Source organism: Schistocerca nitens, unplaced genomic scaffold (assembly GCF_023898315.1).
Source record: "Schistocerca nitens isolate TAMUIC-IGC-003100 unplaced genomic scaffold, iqSchNite1.1 HiC_scaffold_282, whole genome shotgun sequence".
Classification (NCBI taxonomy): domain Eukaryota; kingdom Metazoa; phylum Arthropoda; class Insecta; order Orthoptera; family Acrididae; genus Schistocerca; species Schistocerca nitens.
The window spans coordinates 1-19,800 of NW_026045820.1; the positions used below are offsets into that span (position 1 = coordinate 1).

Sequence of the window (19,800 nt, forward strand, 5' to 3'; positions counted from 1 at the left end):
TACTGTCATTATTTCTTAGGTTTGAACGGTACAGTAAGTGTTCGAGGAACCTATTCATGACAAGACCTCAGCAGCGTCGACTCCGTGGCGCAACGGTAGCGCGTCTGACTCCAGATCAGAAGGTTGCGTGTTCAAATCACGTCGGGGTCACAGTGAAATTTTCGTTTACGAAAGCCATAGGCGAGTATGTCAGTTTAATCAGATACCAAACGATTACAGAGAACGGACGAACAGAACTTGCTTGAAAAAAGCTACTAGTGCAATTTTCGCGTTCTGACATTAAAGTGTAGGCGCCGACTCACACTTTCTCCAGGCGCGAACTGTCTAGTATTTTTGATATTTATATCGTTTAACGCTAATATATAACTGAGAGATAATGATTACGCAATATTTTGCTCGATTAGACGTCTTTAGCCAGGCAGAGTATAATATTTTTCCTTAAGTTATGGGAATAGAAAGATCGTGAAAGGGGGTATAGCTCAGTCGTAGAGCATTCGACTGCAGATCGAGAGGTCCCCGGTTCAATCCCGGGTGCCCCCTTCATTTTTCAGTATCTCGAAAAAACAAATGACGGTTGTCGCGGTGAGTTGCAAATAACATGTTTCAGATGCACTCCGCACGCCATACCGAAGGCTTTGGAGCAACATTTCAATGGGGGGATCGCAGCCCAGGCTCTTGCAGGTCATCGTCCTCCCGCCATGCGGTCGAACTGTACGAAATCCACTTGCTTGGGGGAAGAATCTTGTACACTGAATTTTATAGAATATGGTGATAGGCAAAAGTTTTCGTGTACTGCTGCACGGAGAAACAAAAATTGGAGGAGCTGGGATTTGAACCCAGGACTTTCTGCATGCGAAGCAGACACTCTACCACTGAGTTACACCCCCGCCAGAGCAACTACATCTGGGACGAGTCTCTCGTGGATCCTACTGTCATTATTTCTTAGGTTTGAACGGTACAGTAAGTGTTCGAGGAACCTATTCATGACAAGACCTCAGCAGCGTCGACTCCGTGGCGCAACGGTAGCGCGTCTGACTCCAGATCAGAAGGTTGCGTGTTCAAATCACGTCGGGGTCACAGTGAAATTTTCGTTTACGAAAGCCATAGGCGAGTATGTCAGTTTAATCAGATACCAAACGATTACAGAGAACGGACGAACAGAACTTGCTTGAAAAAAAGCTACTAGTGCAATTTTCGCGTTCTGACATTAAAGTGTAGGCGCCGACTCACACTTTCTCCAGGCGCGAACTGTCTAGTATTTTTGATATTTATATCGTTTAACGCTAATATATAACTGAGAGATAATGATTACGCAATATTTTGCTCGATTAGACGTCTTTAGCCAGGCAGAGTATAATATTTTTCCTTAAGTTATGGGAATAGAAAGATCGTGAAAGGGGGTATAGCTCAGTCGTAGAGCATTCGACTGCAGATCGAGAGGTCCCCGGTTCAATCCCGGGTGCCCCCTTCATTTTTCAGTATCTCGAAAAAACAAATGACGGTTGTCGCGGTGAGTTGCAAATAACATGTTTCAGATGCACTCCGCACGCCATACCGAAGGCTTTGGAGCAACATTTCAATGGGGGGATCGCAGCCCAGGCTCTTGCAGGTCATCGTCCTCCCGCCATGCGGTCGAACTGTACGAAATCCACTTGCTTGGGGGAAGAATCTTGTACACTGAATTTTATAGAATATGGTGATAGGCAAAAGTTTTCGTGTACTGCTGCACGGAGAAACAAAAATTGGAGGAGCTGGGATTTGAACCCAGGACTTTCTGCATGCGAAGCAGACACTCTACCACTGAGTTACACCCCCGCCAGAGCAACTACATCTGGGACGAGTCTCTCGTGGATCCTACTGTCATTATTTCTTAGGTTTGAACGGTACAGTAAGTGTTCGAGGAACCTATTCATGACAAGACCTCAGCAGCGTCGACTCCGTGGCGCAACGGTAGCGCGTCTGACTCCAGATCAGAAGGTTGCGTGTTCAAATCACGTCGGGGTCACAGTGAAATTTTCGTTTACGAAAGCCATAGGCGAGTATGTCAGTTTAATCAGATACCAAACGATTACAGAGAACGGACGAACAGAACTTGCTTGAAAAAAGCTACTAGTGCAATTTTCGCGTTCTGACATTAAAGTGTAGGCGCCGACTCACACTTTCTCCAGGCGCGAACTGTCTAGTATTTTTGATATTTATATCGTTTAACGCTAATATATAACTGAGAGATAATGATTACGCAATATTTTGCTCGATTAGACGTCTTTAGCCAGGCAGAGTATAATATTTTTCCTTAAGTTATGGGAATAGAAAGATCGTGAAAGGGGGTATAGCTCAGTCGTAGAGCATTCGACTGCAGATCGAGAGGTCCCCGGTTCAATCCCGGGTGCCCCCTTCATTTTTCAGTATCTCGAAAAAACAAATGACGGTTGTCGCGGTGAGTTGCAAATAACATGTTTCAGATGCACTCCGCACGCCATACCGAAGGCTTTGGAGCAACATTTCAATGGGGGGATCGCAGCCCAGGCTCTTGCAGGTCATCGTCCTCCCGCCATGCGGTCGAACTGTACGAAATCCACTTGCTTGGGGGAAGAATCTTGTACACTGAATTTTATAGAATATGGTGATAGGCAAAAGTTTTCGTGTACTGCTGCACGGAGAAACAAAAATTGGAGGAGCTGGGATTTGAACCCAGGACTTTCTGCATGCGAAGCAGACACTCTACCACTGAGTTACACCCCCGCCAGAGCAACTACATCTGGGACGAGTCTCTCGTGGATCCTACTGTCATTATTTCTTAGGTTTGAACGGTACAGTAAGTGTTCGAGGAACCTATTCATGACAAGACCTCAGCAGCGTCGACTCCGTGGCGCAACGGTAGCGCGTCTGACTCCAGATCAGAAGGTTGCGTGTTCAAATCACGTCGGGGTCACAGTGAAATTTTCGTTTACGAAAGCCATAGGCGAGTATGTCAGTTTAATCAGATACCAAACGATTACAGAGAACGGACGAACAGAACTTGCTTGAAAAAAGCTACTAGTGCAATTTTCGCGTTCTGACATTAAAGTGTAGGCGCCGACTCACACTTTCTCCAGGCGCGAACTGTCTAGTATTTTTGATATTTATATCGTTTAACGCTAATATATAACTGAGAGATAATGATTACGCAATATTTTGCTCGATTAGACGTCTTTAGCCAGGCAGAGTATAATATTTTTCCTTAAGTTATGGGAATAGAAAGATCGTGAAAGGGGGTATAGCTCAGTCGTAGAGCATTCGACTGCAGATCGAGAGGTCCCCGGTTCAATCCCGGGTGCCCCCTTCATTTTTCAGTATCTCGAAAAAACAAATGACGGTTGTCGCGGTGAGTTGCAAATAACATGTTTCAGATGCACTCCGCACGCCATACCGAAGGCTTTGGAGCAACATTTCAATGGGGGGATCGCAGCCCAGGCTCTTGCAGGTCATCGTCCTCCCGCCATGCGGTCGAACTGTACGAAATCCACTTGCTTGGGGGAAGAATCTTGTACACTGAATTTTATAGAATATGGTGATAGGCAAAAGTTTTCGTGTACTGCTGCACGGAGAAACAAAAATTGGAGGAGCTGGGATTTGAACCCAGGACTTTCTGCATGCGAAGCAGACACTCTACCACTGAGTTACACCCCCGCCAGAGCAACTACATCTGGGACGAGTCTCTCGTGGATCCTACTGTCATTATTTCTTAGGTTTGAACGGTACAGTAAGTGTTCGAGGAACCTATTCATGACAAGACCTCAGCAGCGTCGACTCCGTGGCGCAACGGTAGCGCGTCTGACTCCAGATCAGAAGGTTGCGTGTTCAAATCACGTCGGGGTCACAGTGAAATTTTCGTTTACGAAAGCCATAGGCGAGTATGTCAGTTTAATCAGATACCAAACGATTACAGAGAACGGACGAACAGAACTTGCTTGAAAAAAGCTACTAGTGCAATTTTCGCGTTCTGACATTAAAGTGTAGGCGCCGACTCACACTTTCTCCAGGCGCGAACTGTCTAGTATTTTTGATATTTATATCGTTTAACGCTAATATATAACTGAGAGATAATGATTACGCAATATTTTGCTCGATTAGACGTCTTTAGCCAGGCAGAGTATAATATTTTTCCTTAAGTTATGGGAATAGAAAGATCGTGAAAGGGGGTATAGCTCAGTCGTAGAGCATTCGACTGCAGATCGAGAGGTCCCCGGTTCAATCCCGGGTGCCCCCTTCATTTTTCAGTATCTCGAAAAAACAAATGACGGTTGTCGCGGTGAGTTGCAAATAACATGTTTCAGATGCACTCCGCACGCCATACCGAAGGCTTTGGAGCAACATTTCAATGGGGGGATCGCAGCCCAGGCTCTTGCAGGTCATCGTCCTCCCGCCATGCGGTCGAACTGTACGAAATCCACTTGCTTGGGGGAAGAATCTTGTACACTGAATTTTATAGAATATGGTGATAGGCAAAAGTTTTCGTGTACTGCTGCACGGAGAAACAAAAATTGGAGGAGCTGGGATTTGAACCCAGGACTTTCTGCATGCGAAGCAGACACTCTACCACTGAGTTACACCCCCGCCAGAGCAACTACATCTGGGACGAGTCTCTCGTGGATCCTACTGTCATTATTTCTTAGGTTTGAACGGTACAGTAAGTGTTCGAGGAACCTATTCATGACAAGACCTCAGCAGCGTCGACTCCGTGGCGCAACGGTAGCGCGTCTGACTCCAGATCAGAAGGTTGCGTGTTCAAATCACGTCGGGGTCACAGTGAAATTTTCGTTTACGAAAGCCATAGGCGAGTATGTCAGTTTAATCAGATACCAAACGATTACAGAGAACGGACGAACAGAACTTGCTTGAAAAAAGCTACTAGTGCAATTTTCGCGTTCTGACATTAAAGTGTAGGCGCCGACTCACACTTTCTCCAGGCGCGAACTGTCTAGTATTTTTGATATTTATATCGTTTAACGCTAATATATAACTGAGAGATAATGATTACGCAATATTTTGCTCGATTAGACGTCTTTAGCCAGGCAGAGTATAATATTTTTCCTTAAGTTATGGGAATAGAAAGATCGTGAAAGGGGGTATAGCTCAGTCGTAGAGCATTCGACTGCAGATCGAGAGGTCCCCGGTTCAATCCCGGGTGCCCCCTTCATTTTTCAGTATCTCGAAAAAACAAATGACGGTTGTCGCGGTGAGTTGCAAATAACATGTTTCAGATGCACTCCGCACGCCATACCGAAGGCTTTGGAGCAACATTTCAATGGGGGGATCGCAGCCCAGGCTCTTGCAGGTCATCGTCCTCCCGCCATGCGGTCGAACTGTACGAAATCCACTTGCTTGGGGGAAGAATCTTGTACACTGAATTTTATAGAATATGGTGATAGGCAAAAGTTTTCGTGTACTGCTGCACGGAGAAACAAAAATTGGAGGAGCTGGGATTTGAACCCAGGACTTTCTGCATGCGAAGCAGACACTCTACCACTGAGTTACACCCCCGCCAGAGCAACTACATCTGGGACGAGTCTCTCGTGGATCCTACTGTCATTATTTCTTAGGTTTGAACGGTACAGTAAGTGTTCGAGGAACCTATTCATGACAAGACCTCAGCAGCGTCGACTCCGTGGCGCAACGGTAGCGCGTCTGACTCCAGATCAGAAGGTTGCGTGTTCAAATCACGTCGGGGTCACAGTGAAATTTTCGTTTACGAAAGCCATAGGCGAGTATGTCAGTTTAATCAGATACCAAACGATTACAGAGAACGGACGAACAGAACTTGCTTGAAAAAAGCTACTAGTGCAATTTTCGCGTTCTGACATTAAAGTGTAGGCGCCGACTCACACTTTCTCCAGGCGCGAACTGTCTAGTATTTTTGATATTTATATCGTTTAACGCTAATATATAACTGAGAGATAATGATTACGCAATATTTTGCTCGATTAGACGTCTTTAGCCAGGCAGAGTATAATATTTTTCCTTAAGTTATGGGAATAGAAAGATCGTGAAAGGGGGTATAGCTCAGTCGTAGAGCATTCGACTGCAGATCGAGAGGTCCCCGGTTCAATCCCGGGTGCCCCCTTCATTTTTCAGTATCTCGAAAAAACAAATGACGGTTGTCGCGGTGAGTTGCAAATAACATGTTTCAGATGCACTCCGCACGCCATACCGAAGGCTTTGGAGCAACATTTCAATGGGGGGATCGCAGCCCAGGCTCTTGCAGGTCATCGTCCTCCCGCCATGCGGTCGAACTGTACGAAATCCACTTGCTTGGGGGAAGAATCTTGTACACTGAATTTTATAGAATATGGTGATAGGCAAAAGTTTTCGTGTACTGCTGCACGGAGAAACAAAAATTGGAGGAGCTGGGATTTGAACCCAGGACTTTCTGCATGCGAAGCAGACACTCTACCACTGAGTTACACCCCCGCCAGAGCAACTACATCTGGGACGAGTCTCTCGTGGATCCTACTGTCATTATTTCTTAGGTTTGAACGGTACAGTAAGTGTTCGAGGAACCTATTCATGACAAGACCTCAGCAGCGTCGACTCCGTGGCGCAACGGTAGCGCGTCTGACTCCAGATCAGAAGGTTGCGTGTTCAAATCACGTCGGGGTCACAGTGAAATTTTCGTTTACGAAAGCCATAGGCGAGTATGTCAGTTTAATCAGATACCAAACGATTACAGAGAACGGACGAACAGAACTTGCTTGAAAAAAGCTACTAGTGCAATTTTCGCGTTCTGACATTAAAGTGTAGGCGCCGACTCACACTTTCTCCAGGCGCGAACTGTCTAGTATTTTTGATATTTATATCGTTTAACGCTAATATATAACTGAGAGATAATGATTACGCAATATTTTGCTCGATTAGACGTCTTTAGCCAGGCAGAGTATAATATTTTTCCTTAAGTTATGGGAATAGAAAGATCGTGAAAGGGGGTATAGCTCAGTCGTAGAGCATTCGACTGCAGATCGAGAGGTCCCCGGTTCAATCCCGGGTGCCCCCTTCATTTTTCAGTATCTCGAAAAAACAAATGACGGTTGTCGCGGTGAGTTGCAAATAACATGTTTCAGATGCACTCCGCACGCCATACCGAAGGCTTTGGAGCAACATTTCAATGGGGGGATCGCAGCCCAGGCTCTTGCAGGTCATCGTCCTCCCGCCATGCGGTCGAACTGTACGAAATCCACTTGCTTGGGGGAAGAATCTTGTACACTGAATTTTATAGAATATGGTGATAGGCAAAAGTTTTCGTGTACTGCTGCACGGAGAAACAAAAATTGGAGGAGCTGGGATTTGAACCCAGGACTTTCTGCATGCGAAGCAGACACTCTACCACTGAGTTACACCCCCGCCAGAGCAACTACATCTGGGACGAGTCTCTCGTGGATCCTACTGTCATTATTTCTTAGGTTTGAACGGTACAGTAAGTGTTCGAGGAACCTATTCATGACAAGACCTCAGCAGCGTCGACTCCGTGGCGCAACGGTAGCGCGTCTGACTCCAGATCAGAAGGTTGCGTGTTCAAATCACGTCGGGGTCACAGTGAAATTTTCGTTTACGAAAGCCATAGGCGAGTATGTCAGTTTAATCAGATACCAAACGATTACAGAGAACGGACGAACAGAACTTGCTTGAAAAAAGCTACTAGTGCAATTTTCGCGTTCTGACATTAAAGTGTAGGCGCCGACTCACACTTTCTCCAGGCGCGAACTGTCTAGTATTTTTGATATTTATATCGTTTAACGCTAATATATAACTGAGAGATAATGATTACGCAATATTTTGCTCGATTAGACGTCTTTAGCCAGGCAGAGTATAATATTTTTCCTTAAGTTATGGGAATAGAAAGATCGTGAAAGGGGGTATAGCTCAGTCGTAGAGCATTCGACTGCAGATCGAGAGGTCCCCGGTTCAATCCCGGGTGCCCCCTTCATTTTTCAGTATCTCGAAAAAACAAATGACGGTTGTCGCGGTGAGTTGCAAATAACATGTTTCAGATGCACTCCGCACGCCATACCGAAGGCTTTGGAGCAACATTTCAATGGGGGGATCGCAGCCCAGGCTCTTGCAGGTCATCGTCCTCCCGCCATGCGGTCGAACTGTACGAAATCCACTTGCTTGGGGGAAGAATCTTGTACACTGAATTTTATAGAATATGGTGATAGGCAAAAGTTTTCGTGTACTGCTGCACGGAGAAACAAAAATTGGAGGAGCTGGGATTTGAACCCAGGACTTTCTGCATGCGAAGCAGACACTCTACCACTGAGTTACACCCCCGCCAGAGCAACTACATCTGGGACGAGTCTCTCGTGGATCCTACTGTCATTATTTCTTAGGTTTGAACGGTACAGTAAGTGTTCGAGGAACCTATTCATGACAAGACCTCAGCAGCGTCGACTCCGTGGCGCAACGGTAGCGCGTCTGACTCCAGATCAGAAGGTTGCGTGTTCAAATCACGTCGGGGTCACAGTGAAATTTTCGTTTACGAAAGCCATAGGCGAGTATGTCAGTTTAATCAGATACCAAACGATTACAGAGAACGGACGAACAGAACTTGCTTGAAAAAAGCTACTAGTGCAATTTTCGCGTTCTGACATTAAAGTGTAGGCGCCGACTCACACTTTCTCCAGGCGCGAACTGTCTAGTATTTTTGATATTTATATCGTTTAACGCTAATATATAACTGAGAGATAATGATTACGCAATATTTTGCTCGATTAGACGTCTTTAGCCAGGCAGAGTATAATATTTTTCCTTAAGTTATGGGAATAGAAAGATCGTGAAAGGGGGTATAGCTCAGTCGTAGAGCATTCGACTGCAGATCGAGAGGTCCCCGGTTCAATCCCGGGTGCCCCCTTCATTTTTCAGTATCTCGAAAAAACAAATGACGGTTGTCGCGGTGAGTTGCAAATAACATGTTTCAGATGCACTCCGCACGCCATACCGAAGGCTTTGGAGCAACATTTCAATGGGGGGATCGCAGCCCAGGCTCTTGCAGGTCATCGTCCTCCCGCCATGCGGTCGAACTGTACGAAATCCACTTGCTTGGGGGAAGAATCTTGTACACTGAATTTTATAGAATATGGTGATAGGCAAAAGTTTTCGTGTACTGCTGCACGGAGAAACAAAAATTGGAGGAGCTGGGATTTGAACCCAGGACTTTCTGCATGCGAAGCAGACACTCTACCACTGAGTTACACCCCCGCCAGAGCAACTACATCTGGGACGAGTCTCTCGTGGATCCTACTGTCATTATTTCTTAGGTTTGAACGGTACAGTAAGTGTTCGAGGAACCTATTCATGACAAGACCTCAGCAGCGTCGACTCCGTGGCGCAACGGTAGCGCGTCTGACTCCAGATCAGAAGGTTGCGTGTTCAAATCACGTCGGGGTCACAGTGAAATTTTCGTTTACGAAAGCCATAGGCGAGTATGTCAGTTTAATCAGATACCAAACGATTACAGAGAACGGACGAACAGAACTTGCTTGAAAAAAGCTACTAGTGCAATTTTCGCGTTCTGACATTAAAGTGTAGGCGCCGACTCACACTTTCTCCAGGCGCGAACTGTCTAGTATTTTTGATATTTATATCGTTTAACGCTAATATATAACTGAGAGATAATGATTACGCAATATTTTGCTCGATTAGACGTCTTTAGCCAGGCAGAGTATAATATTTTTCCTTAAGTTATGGGAATAGAAAGATCGTGAAAGGGGGTATAGCTCAGTCGTAGAGCATTCGACTGCAGATCGAGAGGTCCCCGGTTCAATCCCGGGTGCCCCCTTCATTTTTCAGTATCTCGAAAAAACAAATGACGGTTGTCGCGGTGAGTTGCAAATAACATGTTTCAGATGCACTCCGCACGCCATACCGAAGGCTTTGGAGCAACATTTCAATGGGGGGATCGCAGCCCAGGCTCTTGCAGGTCATCGTCCTCCCGCCATGCGGTCGAACTGTACGAAATCCACTTGCTTGGGGGAAGAATCTTGTACACTGAATTTTATAGAATATGGTGATAGGCAAAAGTTTTCGTGTACTGCTGCACGGAGAAACAAAAATTGGAGGAGCTGGGATTTGAACCCAGGACTTTCTGCATGCGAAGCAGACACTCTACCACTGAGTTACACCCCCGCCAGAGCAACTACATCTGGGACGAGTCTCTCGTGGATCCTACTGTCATTATTTCTTAGGTTTGAACGGTACAGTAAGTGTTCGAGGAACCTATTCATGACAAGACCTCAGCAGCGTCGACTCCGTGGCGCAACGGTAGCGCGTCTGACTCCAGATCAGAAGGTTGCGTGTTCAAATCACGTCGGGGTCACAGTGAAATTTTCGTTTACGAAAGCCATAGGCGAGTATGTCAGTTTAATCAGATACCAAACGATTACAGAGAACGGACGAACAGAACTTGCTTGAAAAAAGCTACTAGTGCAATTTTCGCGTTCTGACATTAAAGTGTAGGCGCCGACTCACACTTTCTCCAGGCGCGAACTGTCTAGTATTTTTGATATTTATATCGTTTAACGCTAATATATAACTGAGAGATAATGATTACGCAATATTTTGCTCGATTAGACGTCTTTAGCCAGGCAGAGTATAATATTTTTCCTTAAGTTATGGGAATAGAAAGATCGTGAAAGGGGGTATAGCTCAGTCGTAGAGCATTCGACTGCAGATCGAGAGGTCCCCGGTTCAATCCCGGGTGCCCCCTTCATTTTTCAGTATCTCGAAAAAACAAATGACGGTTGTCGCGGTGAGTTGCAAATAACATGTTTCAGATGCACTCCGCACGCCATACCGAAGGCTTTGGAGCAACATTTCAATGGGGGGATCGCAGCCCAGGCTCTTGCAGGTCATCGTCCTCCCGCCATGCGGTCGAACTGTACGAAATCCACTTGCTTGGGGGAAGAATCTTGTACACTGAATTTTATAGAATATGGTGATAGGCAAAAGTTTTCGTGTACTGCTGCACGGAGAAACAAAAATTGGAGGAGCTGGGATTTGAACCCAGGACTTTCTGCATGCGAAGCAGACACTCTACCACTGAGTTACACCCCCGCCAGAGCAACTACATCTGGGACGAGTCTCTCGTGGATCCTACTGTCATTATTTCTTAGGTTTGAACGGTACAGTAAGTGTTCGAGGAACCTATTCATGACAAGACCTCAGCAGCGTCGACTCCGTGGCGCAACGGTAGCGCGTCTGACTCCAGATCAGAAGGTTGCGTGTTCAAATCACGTCGGGGTCACAGTGAAATTTTCGTTTACGAAAGCCATAGGCGAGTATGTCAGTTTAATCAGATACCAAACGATTACAGAGAACGGACGAACAGAACTTGCTTGAAAAAAGCTACTAGTGCAATTTTCGCGTTCTGACATTAAAGTGTAGGCGCCGACTCACACTTTCTCCAGGCGCGAACTGTCTAGTATTTTTGATATTTATATCGTTTAACGCTAATATATAACTGAGAGATAATGATTACGCAATATTTTGCTCGATTAGACGTCTTTAGCCAGGCAGAGTATAATATTTTTCCTTAAGTTATGGGAATAGAAAGATCGTGAAAGGGGGTATAGCTCAGTCGTAGAGCATTCGACTGCAGATCGAGAGGTCCCCGGTTCAATCCCGGGTGCCCCCTTCATTTTTCAGTATCTCGAAAAAACAAATGACGGTTGTCGCGGTGAGTTGCAAATAACATGTTTCAGATGCACTCCGCACGCCATACCGAAGGCTTTGGAGCAACATTTCAATGGGGGGATCGCAGCCCAGGCTCTTGCAGGTCATCGTCCTCCCGCCATGCGGTCGAACTGTACGAAATCCACTTGCTTGGGGGAAGAATCTTGTACACTGAATTTTATAGAATATGGTGATAGGCAAAAGTTTTCGTGTACTGCTGCACGGAGAAACAAAAATTGGAGGAGCTGGGATTTGAACCCAGGACTTTCTGCATGCGAAGCAGACACTCTACCACTGAGTTACACCCCCGCCAGAGCAACTACATCTGGGACGAGTCTCTCGTGGATCCTACTGTCATTATTTCTTAGGTTTGAACGGTACAGTAAGTGTTCGAGGAACCTATTCATGACAAGACCTCAGCAGCGTCGACTCCGTGGCGCAACGGTAGCGCGTCTGACTCCAGATCAGAAGGTTGCGTGTTCAAATCACGTCGGGGTCACAGTGAAATTTTCGTTTACGAAAGCCATAGGCGAGTATGTCAGTTTAATCAGATACCAAACGATTACAGAGAACGGACGAACAGAACTTGCTTGAAAAAAGCTACTAGTGCAATTTTCGCGTTCTGACATTAAAGTGTAGGCGCCGACTCACACTTTCTCCAGGCGCGAACTGTCTAGTATTTTTGATATTTATATCGTTTAACGCTAATATATAACTGAGAGATAATGATTACGCAATATTTTGCTCGATTAGACGTCTTTAGCCAGGCAGAGTATAATATTTTTCCTTAAGTTATGGGAATAGAAAGATCGTGAAAGGGGGTATAGCTCAGTCGTAGAGCATTCGACTGCAGATCGAGAGGTCCCCGGTTCAATCCCGGGTGCCCCCTTCATTTTTCAGTATCTCGAAAAAACAAATGACGGTTGTCGCGGTGAGTTGCAAATAACATGTTTCAGATGCACTCCGCACGCCATACCGAAGGCTTTGGAGCAACATTTCAATGGGGGGATCGCAGCCCAGGCTCTTGCAGGTCATCGTCCTCCCGCCATGCGGTCGAACTGTACGAAATCCACTTGCTTGGGGGAAGAATCTTGTACACTGAATTTTATAGAATATGGTGATAGGCAAAAGTTTTCGTGTACTGCTGCACGGAGAAACAAAAATTGGAGGAGCTGGGATTTGAACCCAGGACTTTCTGCATGCGAAGCAGACACTCTACCACTGAGTTACACCCCCGCCAGAGCAACTACATCTGGGACGAGTCTCTCGTGGATCCTACTGTCATTATTTCTTAGGTTTGAACGGTACAGTAAGTGTTCGAGGAACCTATTCATGACAAGACCTCAGCAGCGTCGACTCCGTGGCGCAACGGTAGCGCGTCTGACTCCAGATCAGAAGGTTGCGTGTTCAAATCACGTCGGGGTCACAGTGAAATTTTCGTTTACGAAAGCCATAGGCGAGTATGTCAGTTTAATCAGATACCAAACGATTACAGAGAACGGACGAACAGAACTTGCTTGAAAAAAGCTACTAGTGCAATTTTCGCGTTCTGACATTAAAGTGTAGGCGCCGACTCACACTTTCTCCAGGCGCGAACTGTCTAGTATTTTTGATATTTATATCGTTTAACGCTAATATATAACTGAGAGATAATGATTACGCAATATTTTGCTCGATTAGACGTCTTTAGCCAGGCAGAGTATAATATTTTTCCTTAAGTTATGGGAATAGAAAGATCGTGAAAGGGGGTATAGCTCAGTCGTAGAGCATTCGACTGCAGATCGAGAGGTCCCCGGTTCAATCCCGGGTGCCCCCTTCATTTTTCAGTATCTCGAAAAAACAAATGACGGTTGTCGCGGTGAGTTGCAAATAACATGTTTCAGATGCACTCCGCACGCCATACCGAAGGCTTTGGAGCAACATTTCAATGGGGGGATCGCAGCCCAGGCTCTTGCAGGTCATCGTCCTCCCGCCATGCGGTCGAACTGTACGAAATCCACTTGCTTGGGGGAAGAATCTTGTACACTGAATTTTATAGAATATGGTGATAGGCAAAAGTTTTCGTGTACTGCTGCACGGAGAAACAAAAATTGGAGGAGCTGGGATTTGAACCCAGGACTTTCTGCATGCGAAGCAGACACTCTACCACTGAGTTACACCCCCGCCAGAGCAACTACATCTGGGACGAGTCTCTCGTGGATCCTACTGTCATTATTTCTTAGGTTTGAACGATACAGTAAGTGTTCGAGGAACCTATTCATGACAAGACCTCAGCAGCGTCGACTCCGTGGCGCAACGGTAGCGCGTCTGACTCCAGATCAGAAGGTTGCGTGTTCAAATCACGTCGGGGTCACAGTGAAATTTTCGTTTACGAAAGCCATAGGCGAGTATGTCAGTTTAATCAGATACCAAACGATTACAGAGAACGGACGAACAGAACTTGCTTGAAAAAAGCTACTAGTGCAATTTTCGCGTTCTGACATTAAAGTGTAGGCGCCGACTCACACTTTCTCCAGGCGCGAACTGTCTAGTATTTTTGATATTTATATCGTTTAACGCTAATATATAACTGAGAGATAATGATTACGCAATATTTTGCTCGATTAGACGTCTTTAGCCAGGCAGAGTATAATATTTTTCCTTAAGTTATGGGAATAGAAAGATCGTGAAAGGGGGTATAGCTCAGTCGTAGAGCATTCGACTGCAGATCGAGAGGTCCCCGGTTCAATCCCGGGTGCCCCCTTCATTTTTCAGTATCTCGAAAAAACAAATGACGGTTGTCGCGGTGAGTTGCAAATAACATGTTTCAGATGCACTCCGCACGCCATACCGAAGGCTTTGGAGCAACATTTCAATGGGGGGATCGCAGCCCAGGCTCTTGCAGGTCATCGTCCTCCCGCCATGCGGTCGAACTGTACGAAATCCACTTGCTTGGGGGAAGAATCTTGTACACTGAATTTTATAGAATATGGTGATAGGCAAAAGTTTTCGTGTACTGCTGCACGGAGAAACAAAAATTGGAGGAGCTGGGATTTGAACCCAGGACTTTCTGCATGCGAAGCAGACACTCTACCACTGAGTTACACCCCCGCCAGAGCAACTACATCTGGGACGAGTCTCTCGTGGATCCTACTGTCATTATTTCTTAGGTTTGAACGGTACAGTAAGTGTTCGAGGAACCTATTCATGACAAGACCTCAGCAGCGTCGACTCCGTGGCGCAACGGTAGCGCGTCTGACTCCAGATCAGAAGGTTGCGTGTTCAAATCACGTCGGGGTCACAGTGAAATTTTCGTTTACGAAAGCCATAGGCGAGTATGTCAGTTTAATCAGATACCAAACGATTACAGAGAACGGACGAACAGAACTTGCTTGAAAAAAGCTACTAGTGCAATTTTCGCGTTCTGACATTAAAGTGTAGGCGCCGACTCACACTTTCTCCAGGCGCGAACTGTCTAGTATTTTTGATATTTATATCGTTTAACGCTAATATATAACTGAGAGATAATGATTACGCAATATTTTGCTCGATTAGACGTCTTTAGCCAGGCAGAGTATAATATTTTTCCTTAAGTTATGGGAATAGAAAGATCGTGAAAGGGGGTATAGCTCAGTCGTAGAGCATTCGACTGCAGATCGAGAGGTCCCCGGTTCAATCCCGGGTGCCCCCTTCATTTTTCAGTATCTCGAAAAAACAAATGACGGTTGTCGCGGTGAGTTGCAAATAACATGTTTCAGATGCACTCCGCACGCCATACCGAAGGCTTTGGAGCAACATTTCAATGGGGGGATCGCAGCCCAGGCTCTTGCAGGTCATCGTCCTCCCGCCATGCGGTCGAACTGTACGAAATCCACTTGCTTGGGGGAAGAATCTTGTACACTGAATTTTATAGAATATGGTGATAGGCAAAAGTTTTCGTGTACTGCTGCACGGAGAAACAAAAATTGGAGGAGCTGGGATTTGAACCCAGGACTTTCTGCATGCGAAGCAGACACTCTACCACTGAGTTACACCCCCGCCAGAGCAACTACATCTGGGACGAGTCTCTCGTGGATCCTACTGTCATTATTTCTTAGGTTTGAACGGTACAGTAAGTGTTCGAGGAACCTATTCATGACAAGACCTCAGCAGCGTCGACTCCGTGGCGCAACGGTAGCGCGTCTGACTCCAGATCAGAAGGTTGCGTGTTCAAATCACGTCGGGGTCACAGTGAAATTTTCGTTTACGAAAGCCATAGGCGAGTATGTCAGTTTAATCAGATACCAAACGATTACAGAGAACGGACGAACAGAACTTGCTTGAAAAAAGCTACTAGTGCAATTTTCGCGTTCTGACATTAAAGTGTAGGCGCCGACTCACACTTTCTCCAGGCGCGAACTGTCTAGTATTTTTGATATTTATATCGTTTAACGCTAATATATAACTGAGAGATAATGATTACGCAATATTTTGCTCGATTAGACGTCTTTAGCCAGGCAGAGTATAATATTTTTCCTTAAGTTATGGGAATAGAAAGATCGTGAAAGGGGGTATAGCTCAGTCGTAGAGCATTCGACTGCAGATCGAGAGGTCCCCGGTTCAATCCCGGGTGCCCCCTTCATTTTTCAGTATCTCGAAAAAACAAATGACGGTTGTCGCGGTGAGTTGCAAATAACATGTTTCAGATGCACTCCGCACGCCATACCGAAGGCTTTGGAGCAACATTTCAATGGGGGGATCGCAGCCCAGGCTCTTGCAGGTCATCGTCCTCCCGCCATGCGGTCGAACTGTACGAAATCCACTTGCTTGGGGGAAGAATCTTGTACACTGAATTTTATAGAATATGGTGATAGGCAAAAGTTTTCGTGTACTGCTGCACGGAGAAACAAAAATTGGAGGAGCTGGGATTTGAACCCAGGACTTTCTGCATGCGAAGCAGACACTCTACCACTGAGTTACACCCCCGCCAGAGCAACTACATCTGGGACGAGTCTCTCGTGGATCCTACTGTCATTATTTCTTAGGTTTGAACGGTACAGTAAGTGTTCGAGGAACCTATTCATGACAAGACCTCAGCAGCGTCGACTCCGTGGCGCAACGGTAGCGCGTCTGACTCCAGATCAGAAGGTTGCGTGTTCAAATCACGTCGGGGTCACAGTGAAATTTTCGTTTACGAAAGCCATAGGCGAGTATGTCAGTTTAATCAGATACCAAACGATTACAGAGAACGGACGAACAGAACTTGCTTGAAAAAAGCTACTAGTGCAATTTTCGCGTTCTGACATTAAAGTGTAGGCGCCGACTCACACTTTCTCCAGGCGCGAACTGTCTAGTATTTTTGATATTTATATCGTTTAACGCTAATATATAACTGAGAGATAATGATTACGCAATATTTTGCTCGATTAGACGTCTTTAGCCAGGCAGAGTATAATATTTTTCCTTAAGTTATGGGAATAGAAAGATCGTGAAAGGGGGTATAGCTCAGTCGTAGAGCATTCGACTGCAGATCGAGAGGTCCCCGGTTCAATCCCGGGTGCCCCCTTCATTTTTCAGTATCTCGAAAAAACAAATGACGGTTGTCGCGGTGAGTTGCAAATAACATGTTTCAGATGCACTCCGCACGCCATACCGAAGGCTTTGGAGCAACATTTCAATGGGGGGATCGCAGCCCAGGCTCTTGCAGGTCATCGTCCTCCCGCCATGCGGTCGAACTGTACGAAATCCACTTGCTTGGGGGAAGAATCTTGTACACTGAATTTTATAGAATATGGTGATAGGCAAAAGTTTTCGTGTACTGCTGCACGGAGAAACAAAAATTGGAGGAGCTGGGATTTGAACCCAGGACTTTCTGCATGCGAAGCAGACACTCTACCACTGAGTTACACCCCCGCCAGAGCAACTACATCTGGGACGAGTCTCTCGTGGATCCTACTGTCATTATTTCTTAGGTTTGAACGGTACAGTAAGTGTTCGAGGAACCTATTCATGACAAGACCTCAGCAGCGTCGACTCCGTGGCGCAACGGTAGCGCGTCTGACTCCAGATCAGAAGGTTGCGTGTTCAAATCACGTCGGGGTCACAGTGAAATTTTCGTTTACGAAAGCCATAGGCGAGTATGTCAGTTTAATCAGATACCAAACGATTACAGAGAACGGACGAACAGAACTTGCTTGAAAAAAGCTACTAGTGCAATTTTCGCGTTCTGACATTAAAGTGTAGGCGCCGACTCACACTTTCTCCAGGCGCGAACTGTCTAGTATTTTTGATATTTATATCGTTTAACGCTAATATATAACTGAGAGATAATGATTACGCAATATTTTGCTCGATTAGACGTCTTTAGCCAGGCAGAGTATAATATTTTTCCTTAAGTTATGGGAATAGAAAGATCGTGAAAGGGGGTATAGCTCAGTCGTAGAGCATTCGACTGCAGATCGAGAGGTCCCCGGTTCAATCCCGGGTGCCCCCTTCATTTTTCAGTATCTCGAAAAAACAAATGACGGTTGTCGCGGTGAGTTGCAAATAACATGTTTCAGATGCACTCCGCACGCCATACCGAAGGCTTTGGAGCAACATTTCAATGGGGGGATCGCAGCCCAGGCTCTTGCAGGTCATCGTCCTCCCGCCATGCGGTCGAACTGTACGAAATCCACTTGCTTGGGGGAAGAATCTTGTACACTGAATTTTATAGAATATGGTGATAGGCAAAAGTTTTCGTGTACTGCTGCACGGAGAAACAAAAATTGGAGGAGCTGGGATTTGAACCCAGGACTTTCTGCATGCGAAGCAGACACTCTACCACTGAGTTACACCCCCGCCAGAGCAACTACATCTGGGACGAGTCTCTCGTGGATCCTACTGTCATTATTTCTTAGGTTTGAACGGTACAGTAAGTGTTCGAGGAACCTATTCATGACAAGACCTCAGCAGCGTCGACTCCGTGGCGCAACGGTAGCGCGTCTGACTCCAGATCAGAAGGTTGCGTGTTCAAATCACGTCGGGGTCACAGTGAAATTTTCGTTTACGAAAGCCATAGGCGAGTATGTCAGTTTAATCAGATACCAAACGATTACAGAGAACGGACGAACAGAACTTGCTTGAAAAAAGCTACTAGTGCAATTTTCGCGTTCTGACATTAAAGTGTAGGCGCCGACTCACACTTTCTCCAGGCGCGAACTGTCTAGTATTTTTGATATTTATATCGTTTAACGCTAATATATAACTGAGAGATAATGATTACGCAATATTTTGCTCGATTAGACGTCTTTAGCCAGGCAGAGTATAATATTTTTCCTTAAGTTATGGGAATAGAAAGATCGTGAAAGGGGGTATAGCTCAGTCGTAGAGCATTCGACTGCAGATCGAGAGGTCCCCGGTTCAATCCCGGGTGCCCCCTTCATTTTTCAGTATCTCGAAAAAACAAATGACGGTTGTCGCGGTGAGTTGCAAATAACATGTTTCAGATGCACTCCGCACGCCATACCGAAGGCTTTGGAGCAACATTTCAATGGGGGGATCGCAGCCCAGGCTCTTGCAGGTCATCGTCCTCCCGCCATGCGGTCGAACTGTACGAAATCCACTTGCTTGGGGGAAGAATCTTGTACACTGAATTTTATAGAATATGGTGATAGGCAAAAGTTTTCGTGTACTGCTGCACGGAGAAACAAAAATTGGAGGAGCTGGGATTTGAACCCAGGACTTTCTGCATGCGAAGCAGACACTCTACCACTGAGTTACACCCCCGCCAGAGCAACTACATCTGGGACGAGTCTCTCGTGGATCCTACTGTCATTATTTCTTAGGTTTGAACGGTACAGTAAGTGTTCGAGGAACCTATTCATGACAAGACCTCAGCAGCGTCGACTCCGTGGCGCAACGGTAGCGCGTCTGACTCCAGATCAGAAGGTTGCGTGTTCAAATCACGTCGGGGTCACAGTGAAATTTTCGTTTACGAAAGCCATAGGCGAGTATGTCAGTTTAATCAGATACCAAACGATTACAGAGAACGGACGAACAGAACTTGCTTGAAAAAAGCTACTAGTGCAATTTTCGCGTTCTGACATTAAAGTGTAGGCGCCGACTCACACTTTCTCCAGGCGCGAACTGTCTAGTATT

General features: G+C 45.9%; 64 non-coding genes across 64 annotated transcripts; 43 read left to right on the plus strand and 21 right to left on the minus strand.

Annotated features, from left to right (window-relative positions):
- The first annotated feature begins 78 nt into the window (after window positions 1-78).
- Window positions 79-150, plus strand: Trnaw-cca (transfer RNA tryptophan (anticodon CCA)). The gene has a single exon. It is a non-coding gene; the product is annotated as a tRNA-Trp (tRNA).
- Window positions 151-468: 318 nt separating this feature from the next.
- Trnac-gca (transfer RNA cysteine (anticodon GCA)) lies at window positions 469-540 on the plus strand. The gene has a single exon. It is a non-coding gene; the product is annotated as a tRNA-Cys (tRNA).
- A 275-nt stretch (window positions 541-815) lies between these two features.
- Window positions 816-887, minus strand: Trnaa-cgc (transfer RNA alanine (anticodon CGC)). Its single transcript has one exon. It is a non-coding gene; the product is annotated as a tRNA-Ala (tRNA).
- A 118-nt stretch (window positions 888-1,005) lies between these two features.
- Window positions 1,006-1,077, plus strand: Trnaw-cca (transfer RNA tryptophan (anticodon CCA)). Its single transcript has one exon. It is a non-coding gene; the product is annotated as a tRNA-Trp (tRNA).
- A 319-nt stretch (window positions 1,078-1,396) lies between these two features.
- Trnac-gca (transfer RNA cysteine (anticodon GCA)) lies at window positions 1,397-1,468 on the plus strand. The gene has a single exon. It is a non-coding gene; the product is annotated as a tRNA-Cys (tRNA).
- A 275-nt stretch (window positions 1,469-1,743) lies between these two features.
- Trnaa-cgc (transfer RNA alanine (anticodon CGC)) lies at window positions 1,744-1,815 on the minus strand. Its single transcript has one exon. It is a non-coding gene; the product is annotated as a tRNA-Ala (tRNA).
- Window positions 1,816-1,933: 118 nt separating this feature from the next.
- Trnaw-cca (transfer RNA tryptophan (anticodon CCA)) lies at window positions 1,934-2,005 on the plus strand. The gene has a single exon. It is a non-coding gene; the product is annotated as a tRNA-Trp (tRNA).
- Window positions 2,006-2,323: 318 nt separating this feature from the next.
- Trnac-gca (transfer RNA cysteine (anticodon GCA)) lies at window positions 2,324-2,395 on the plus strand. The gene has a single exon. It is a non-coding gene; the product is annotated as a tRNA-Cys (tRNA).
- A 275-nt stretch (window positions 2,396-2,670) lies between these two features.
- Trnaa-cgc (transfer RNA alanine (anticodon CGC)) lies at window positions 2,671-2,742 on the minus strand. The gene has a single exon. It is a non-coding gene; the product is annotated as a tRNA-Ala (tRNA).
- Window positions 2,743-2,860: 118 nt separating this feature from the next.
- On the plus strand, window positions 2,861-2,932 carry Trnaw-cca (transfer RNA tryptophan (anticodon CCA)). Its single transcript has one exon. It is a non-coding gene; the product is annotated as a tRNA-Trp (tRNA).
- A 318-nt stretch (window positions 2,933-3,250) lies between these two features.
- Window positions 3,251-3,322, plus strand: Trnac-gca (transfer RNA cysteine (anticodon GCA)). The gene has a single exon. It is a non-coding gene; the product is annotated as a tRNA-Cys (tRNA).
- A 275-nt stretch (window positions 3,323-3,597) lies between these two features.
- Window positions 3,598-3,669, minus strand: Trnaa-cgc (transfer RNA alanine (anticodon CGC)). The gene has a single exon. It is a non-coding gene; the product is annotated as a tRNA-Ala (tRNA).
- A 118-nt stretch (window positions 3,670-3,787) lies between these two features.
- On the plus strand, window positions 3,788-3,859 carry Trnaw-cca (transfer RNA tryptophan (anticodon CCA)). Its single transcript has one exon. It is a non-coding gene; the product is annotated as a tRNA-Trp (tRNA).
- Window positions 3,860-4,177: 318 nt separating this feature from the next.
- Window positions 4,178-4,249, plus strand: Trnac-gca (transfer RNA cysteine (anticodon GCA)). The gene has a single exon. It is a non-coding gene; the product is annotated as a tRNA-Cys (tRNA).
- Window positions 4,250-4,524: 275 nt separating this feature from the next.
- On the minus strand, window positions 4,525-4,596 carry Trnaa-cgc (transfer RNA alanine (anticodon CGC)). The gene has a single exon. It is a non-coding gene; the product is annotated as a tRNA-Ala (tRNA).
- Window positions 4,597-4,714: 118 nt separating this feature from the next.
- On the plus strand, window positions 4,715-4,786 carry Trnaw-cca (transfer RNA tryptophan (anticodon CCA)). Its single transcript has one exon. It is a non-coding gene; the product is annotated as a tRNA-Trp (tRNA).
- Window positions 4,787-5,104: 318 nt separating this feature from the next.
- Trnac-gca (transfer RNA cysteine (anticodon GCA)) lies at window positions 5,105-5,176 on the plus strand. The gene has a single exon. It is a non-coding gene; the product is annotated as a tRNA-Cys (tRNA).
- A 275-nt stretch (window positions 5,177-5,451) lies between these two features.
- Window positions 5,452-5,523, minus strand: Trnaa-cgc (transfer RNA alanine (anticodon CGC)). Its single transcript has one exon. It is a non-coding gene; the product is annotated as a tRNA-Ala (tRNA).
- Window positions 5,524-5,641: 118 nt separating this feature from the next.
- Trnaw-cca (transfer RNA tryptophan (anticodon CCA)) lies at window positions 5,642-5,713 on the plus strand. Its single transcript has one exon. It is a non-coding gene; the product is annotated as a tRNA-Trp (tRNA).
- A 318-nt stretch (window positions 5,714-6,031) lies between these two features.
- On the plus strand, window positions 6,032-6,103 carry Trnac-gca (transfer RNA cysteine (anticodon GCA)). The gene has a single exon. It is a non-coding gene; the product is annotated as a tRNA-Cys (tRNA).
- A 275-nt stretch (window positions 6,104-6,378) lies between these two features.
- On the minus strand, window positions 6,379-6,450 carry Trnaa-cgc (transfer RNA alanine (anticodon CGC)). Its single transcript has one exon. It is a non-coding gene; the product is annotated as a tRNA-Ala (tRNA).
- A 118-nt stretch (window positions 6,451-6,568) lies between these two features.
- On the plus strand, window positions 6,569-6,640 carry Trnaw-cca (transfer RNA tryptophan (anticodon CCA)). Its single transcript has one exon. It is a non-coding gene; the product is annotated as a tRNA-Trp (tRNA).
- A 318-nt stretch (window positions 6,641-6,958) lies between these two features.
- Window positions 6,959-7,030, plus strand: Trnac-gca (transfer RNA cysteine (anticodon GCA)). The gene has a single exon. It is a non-coding gene; the product is annotated as a tRNA-Cys (tRNA).
- A 275-nt stretch (window positions 7,031-7,305) lies between these two features.
- Window positions 7,306-7,377, minus strand: Trnaa-cgc (transfer RNA alanine (anticodon CGC)). The gene has a single exon. It is a non-coding gene; the product is annotated as a tRNA-Ala (tRNA).
- A 118-nt stretch (window positions 7,378-7,495) lies between these two features.
- Window positions 7,496-7,567, plus strand: Trnaw-cca (transfer RNA tryptophan (anticodon CCA)). The gene has a single exon. It is a non-coding gene; the product is annotated as a tRNA-Trp (tRNA).
- A 318-nt stretch (window positions 7,568-7,885) lies between these two features.
- Trnac-gca (transfer RNA cysteine (anticodon GCA)) lies at window positions 7,886-7,957 on the plus strand. Its single transcript has one exon. It is a non-coding gene; the product is annotated as a tRNA-Cys (tRNA).
- Window positions 7,958-8,232: 275 nt separating this feature from the next.
- Window positions 8,233-8,304, minus strand: Trnaa-cgc (transfer RNA alanine (anticodon CGC)). Its single transcript has one exon. It is a non-coding gene; the product is annotated as a tRNA-Ala (tRNA).
- Window positions 8,305-8,422: 118 nt separating this feature from the next.
- Trnaw-cca (transfer RNA tryptophan (anticodon CCA)) lies at window positions 8,423-8,494 on the plus strand. Its single transcript has one exon. It is a non-coding gene; the product is annotated as a tRNA-Trp (tRNA).
- A 318-nt stretch (window positions 8,495-8,812) lies between these two features.
- Trnac-gca (transfer RNA cysteine (anticodon GCA)) lies at window positions 8,813-8,884 on the plus strand. Its single transcript has one exon. It is a non-coding gene; the product is annotated as a tRNA-Cys (tRNA).
- A 275-nt stretch (window positions 8,885-9,159) lies between these two features.
- Trnaa-cgc (transfer RNA alanine (anticodon CGC)) lies at window positions 9,160-9,231 on the minus strand. Its single transcript has one exon. It is a non-coding gene; the product is annotated as a tRNA-Ala (tRNA).
- A 118-nt stretch (window positions 9,232-9,349) lies between these two features.
- Window positions 9,350-9,421, plus strand: Trnaw-cca (transfer RNA tryptophan (anticodon CCA)). Its single transcript has one exon. It is a non-coding gene; the product is annotated as a tRNA-Trp (tRNA).
- A 318-nt stretch (window positions 9,422-9,739) lies between these two features.
- Trnac-gca (transfer RNA cysteine (anticodon GCA)) lies at window positions 9,740-9,811 on the plus strand. The gene has a single exon. It is a non-coding gene; the product is annotated as a tRNA-Cys (tRNA).
- A 275-nt stretch (window positions 9,812-10,086) lies between these two features.
- Trnaa-cgc (transfer RNA alanine (anticodon CGC)) lies at window positions 10,087-10,158 on the minus strand. The gene has a single exon. It is a non-coding gene; the product is annotated as a tRNA-Ala (tRNA).
- Window positions 10,159-10,276: 118 nt separating this feature from the next.
- On the plus strand, window positions 10,277-10,348 carry Trnaw-cca (transfer RNA tryptophan (anticodon CCA)). Its single transcript has one exon. It is a non-coding gene; the product is annotated as a tRNA-Trp (tRNA).
- A 318-nt stretch (window positions 10,349-10,666) lies between these two features.
- Trnac-gca (transfer RNA cysteine (anticodon GCA)) lies at window positions 10,667-10,738 on the plus strand. The gene has a single exon. It is a non-coding gene; the product is annotated as a tRNA-Cys (tRNA).
- A 275-nt stretch (window positions 10,739-11,013) lies between these two features.
- Window positions 11,014-11,085, minus strand: Trnaa-cgc (transfer RNA alanine (anticodon CGC)). Its single transcript has one exon. It is a non-coding gene; the product is annotated as a tRNA-Ala (tRNA).
- A 118-nt stretch (window positions 11,086-11,203) lies between these two features.
- Trnaw-cca (transfer RNA tryptophan (anticodon CCA)) lies at window positions 11,204-11,275 on the plus strand. Its single transcript has one exon. It is a non-coding gene; the product is annotated as a tRNA-Trp (tRNA).
- A 318-nt stretch (window positions 11,276-11,593) lies between these two features.
- On the plus strand, window positions 11,594-11,665 carry Trnac-gca (transfer RNA cysteine (anticodon GCA)). Its single transcript has one exon. It is a non-coding gene; the product is annotated as a tRNA-Cys (tRNA).
- A 275-nt stretch (window positions 11,666-11,940) lies between these two features.
- Window positions 11,941-12,012, minus strand: Trnaa-cgc (transfer RNA alanine (anticodon CGC)). The gene has a single exon. It is a non-coding gene; the product is annotated as a tRNA-Ala (tRNA).
- Window positions 12,013-12,130: 118 nt separating this feature from the next.
- Trnaw-cca (transfer RNA tryptophan (anticodon CCA)) lies at window positions 12,131-12,202 on the plus strand. Its single transcript has one exon. It is a non-coding gene; the product is annotated as a tRNA-Trp (tRNA).
- Window positions 12,203-12,520: 318 nt separating this feature from the next.
- Window positions 12,521-12,592, plus strand: Trnac-gca (transfer RNA cysteine (anticodon GCA)). Its single transcript has one exon. It is a non-coding gene; the product is annotated as a tRNA-Cys (tRNA).
- A 275-nt stretch (window positions 12,593-12,867) lies between these two features.
- Trnaa-cgc (transfer RNA alanine (anticodon CGC)) lies at window positions 12,868-12,939 on the minus strand. The gene has a single exon. It is a non-coding gene; the product is annotated as a tRNA-Ala (tRNA).
- A 118-nt stretch (window positions 12,940-13,057) lies between these two features.
- Trnaw-cca (transfer RNA tryptophan (anticodon CCA)) lies at window positions 13,058-13,129 on the plus strand. The gene has a single exon. It is a non-coding gene; the product is annotated as a tRNA-Trp (tRNA).
- A 318-nt stretch (window positions 13,130-13,447) lies between these two features.
- Window positions 13,448-13,519, plus strand: Trnac-gca (transfer RNA cysteine (anticodon GCA)). Its single transcript has one exon. It is a non-coding gene; the product is annotated as a tRNA-Cys (tRNA).
- Window positions 13,520-13,794: 275 nt separating this feature from the next.
- On the minus strand, window positions 13,795-13,866 carry Trnaa-cgc (transfer RNA alanine (anticodon CGC)). The gene has a single exon. It is a non-coding gene; the product is annotated as a tRNA-Ala (tRNA).
- A 118-nt stretch (window positions 13,867-13,984) lies between these two features.
- Window positions 13,985-14,056, plus strand: Trnaw-cca (transfer RNA tryptophan (anticodon CCA)). Its single transcript has one exon. It is a non-coding gene; the product is annotated as a tRNA-Trp (tRNA).
- Window positions 14,057-14,374: 318 nt separating this feature from the next.
- On the plus strand, window positions 14,375-14,446 carry Trnac-gca (transfer RNA cysteine (anticodon GCA)). The gene has a single exon. It is a non-coding gene; the product is annotated as a tRNA-Cys (tRNA).
- Window positions 14,447-14,721: 275 nt separating this feature from the next.
- Window positions 14,722-14,793, minus strand: Trnaa-cgc (transfer RNA alanine (anticodon CGC)). Its single transcript has one exon. It is a non-coding gene; the product is annotated as a tRNA-Ala (tRNA).
- Window positions 14,794-14,911: 118 nt separating this feature from the next.
- On the plus strand, window positions 14,912-14,983 carry Trnaw-cca (transfer RNA tryptophan (anticodon CCA)). The gene has a single exon. It is a non-coding gene; the product is annotated as a tRNA-Trp (tRNA).
- A 318-nt stretch (window positions 14,984-15,301) lies between these two features.
- Trnac-gca (transfer RNA cysteine (anticodon GCA)) lies at window positions 15,302-15,373 on the plus strand. The gene has a single exon. It is a non-coding gene; the product is annotated as a tRNA-Cys (tRNA).
- A 275-nt stretch (window positions 15,374-15,648) lies between these two features.
- Window positions 15,649-15,720, minus strand: Trnaa-cgc (transfer RNA alanine (anticodon CGC)). The gene has a single exon. It is a non-coding gene; the product is annotated as a tRNA-Ala (tRNA).
- Window positions 15,721-15,838: 118 nt separating this feature from the next.
- Trnaw-cca (transfer RNA tryptophan (anticodon CCA)) lies at window positions 15,839-15,910 on the plus strand. The gene has a single exon. It is a non-coding gene; the product is annotated as a tRNA-Trp (tRNA).
- A 318-nt stretch (window positions 15,911-16,228) lies between these two features.
- On the plus strand, window positions 16,229-16,300 carry Trnac-gca (transfer RNA cysteine (anticodon GCA)). Its single transcript has one exon. It is a non-coding gene; the product is annotated as a tRNA-Cys (tRNA).
- Window positions 16,301-16,575: 275 nt separating this feature from the next.
- On the minus strand, window positions 16,576-16,647 carry Trnaa-cgc (transfer RNA alanine (anticodon CGC)). The gene has a single exon. It is a non-coding gene; the product is annotated as a tRNA-Ala (tRNA).
- A 118-nt stretch (window positions 16,648-16,765) lies between these two features.
- On the plus strand, window positions 16,766-16,837 carry Trnaw-cca (transfer RNA tryptophan (anticodon CCA)). The gene has a single exon. It is a non-coding gene; the product is annotated as a tRNA-Trp (tRNA).
- Window positions 16,838-17,155: 318 nt separating this feature from the next.
- Trnac-gca (transfer RNA cysteine (anticodon GCA)) lies at window positions 17,156-17,227 on the plus strand. Its single transcript has one exon. It is a non-coding gene; the product is annotated as a tRNA-Cys (tRNA).
- Window positions 17,228-17,502: 275 nt separating this feature from the next.
- On the minus strand, window positions 17,503-17,574 carry Trnaa-cgc (transfer RNA alanine (anticodon CGC)). Its single transcript has one exon. It is a non-coding gene; the product is annotated as a tRNA-Ala (tRNA).
- A 118-nt stretch (window positions 17,575-17,692) lies between these two features.
- Trnaw-cca (transfer RNA tryptophan (anticodon CCA)) lies at window positions 17,693-17,764 on the plus strand. Its single transcript has one exon. It is a non-coding gene; the product is annotated as a tRNA-Trp (tRNA).
- Window positions 17,765-18,082: 318 nt separating this feature from the next.
- On the plus strand, window positions 18,083-18,154 carry Trnac-gca (transfer RNA cysteine (anticodon GCA)). Its single transcript has one exon. It is a non-coding gene; the product is annotated as a tRNA-Cys (tRNA).
- A 275-nt stretch (window positions 18,155-18,429) lies between these two features.
- Window positions 18,430-18,501, minus strand: Trnaa-cgc (transfer RNA alanine (anticodon CGC)). The gene has a single exon. It is a non-coding gene; the product is annotated as a tRNA-Ala (tRNA).
- A 118-nt stretch (window positions 18,502-18,619) lies between these two features.
- On the plus strand, window positions 18,620-18,691 carry Trnaw-cca (transfer RNA tryptophan (anticodon CCA)). The gene has a single exon. It is a non-coding gene; the product is annotated as a tRNA-Trp (tRNA).
- A 318-nt stretch (window positions 18,692-19,009) lies between these two features.
- On the plus strand, window positions 19,010-19,081 carry Trnac-gca (transfer RNA cysteine (anticodon GCA)). Its single transcript has one exon. It is a non-coding gene; the product is annotated as a tRNA-Cys (tRNA).
- A 275-nt stretch (window positions 19,082-19,356) lies between these two features.
- On the minus strand, window positions 19,357-19,428 carry Trnaa-cgc (transfer RNA alanine (anticodon CGC)). The gene has a single exon. It is a non-coding gene; the product is annotated as a tRNA-Ala (tRNA).
- A 118-nt stretch (window positions 19,429-19,546) lies between these two features.
- On the plus strand, window positions 19,547-19,618 carry Trnaw-cca (transfer RNA tryptophan (anticodon CCA)). Its single transcript has one exon. It is a non-coding gene; the product is annotated as a tRNA-Trp (tRNA).
- Window positions 19,619-19,800: the final 182 nt, after the last annotated feature.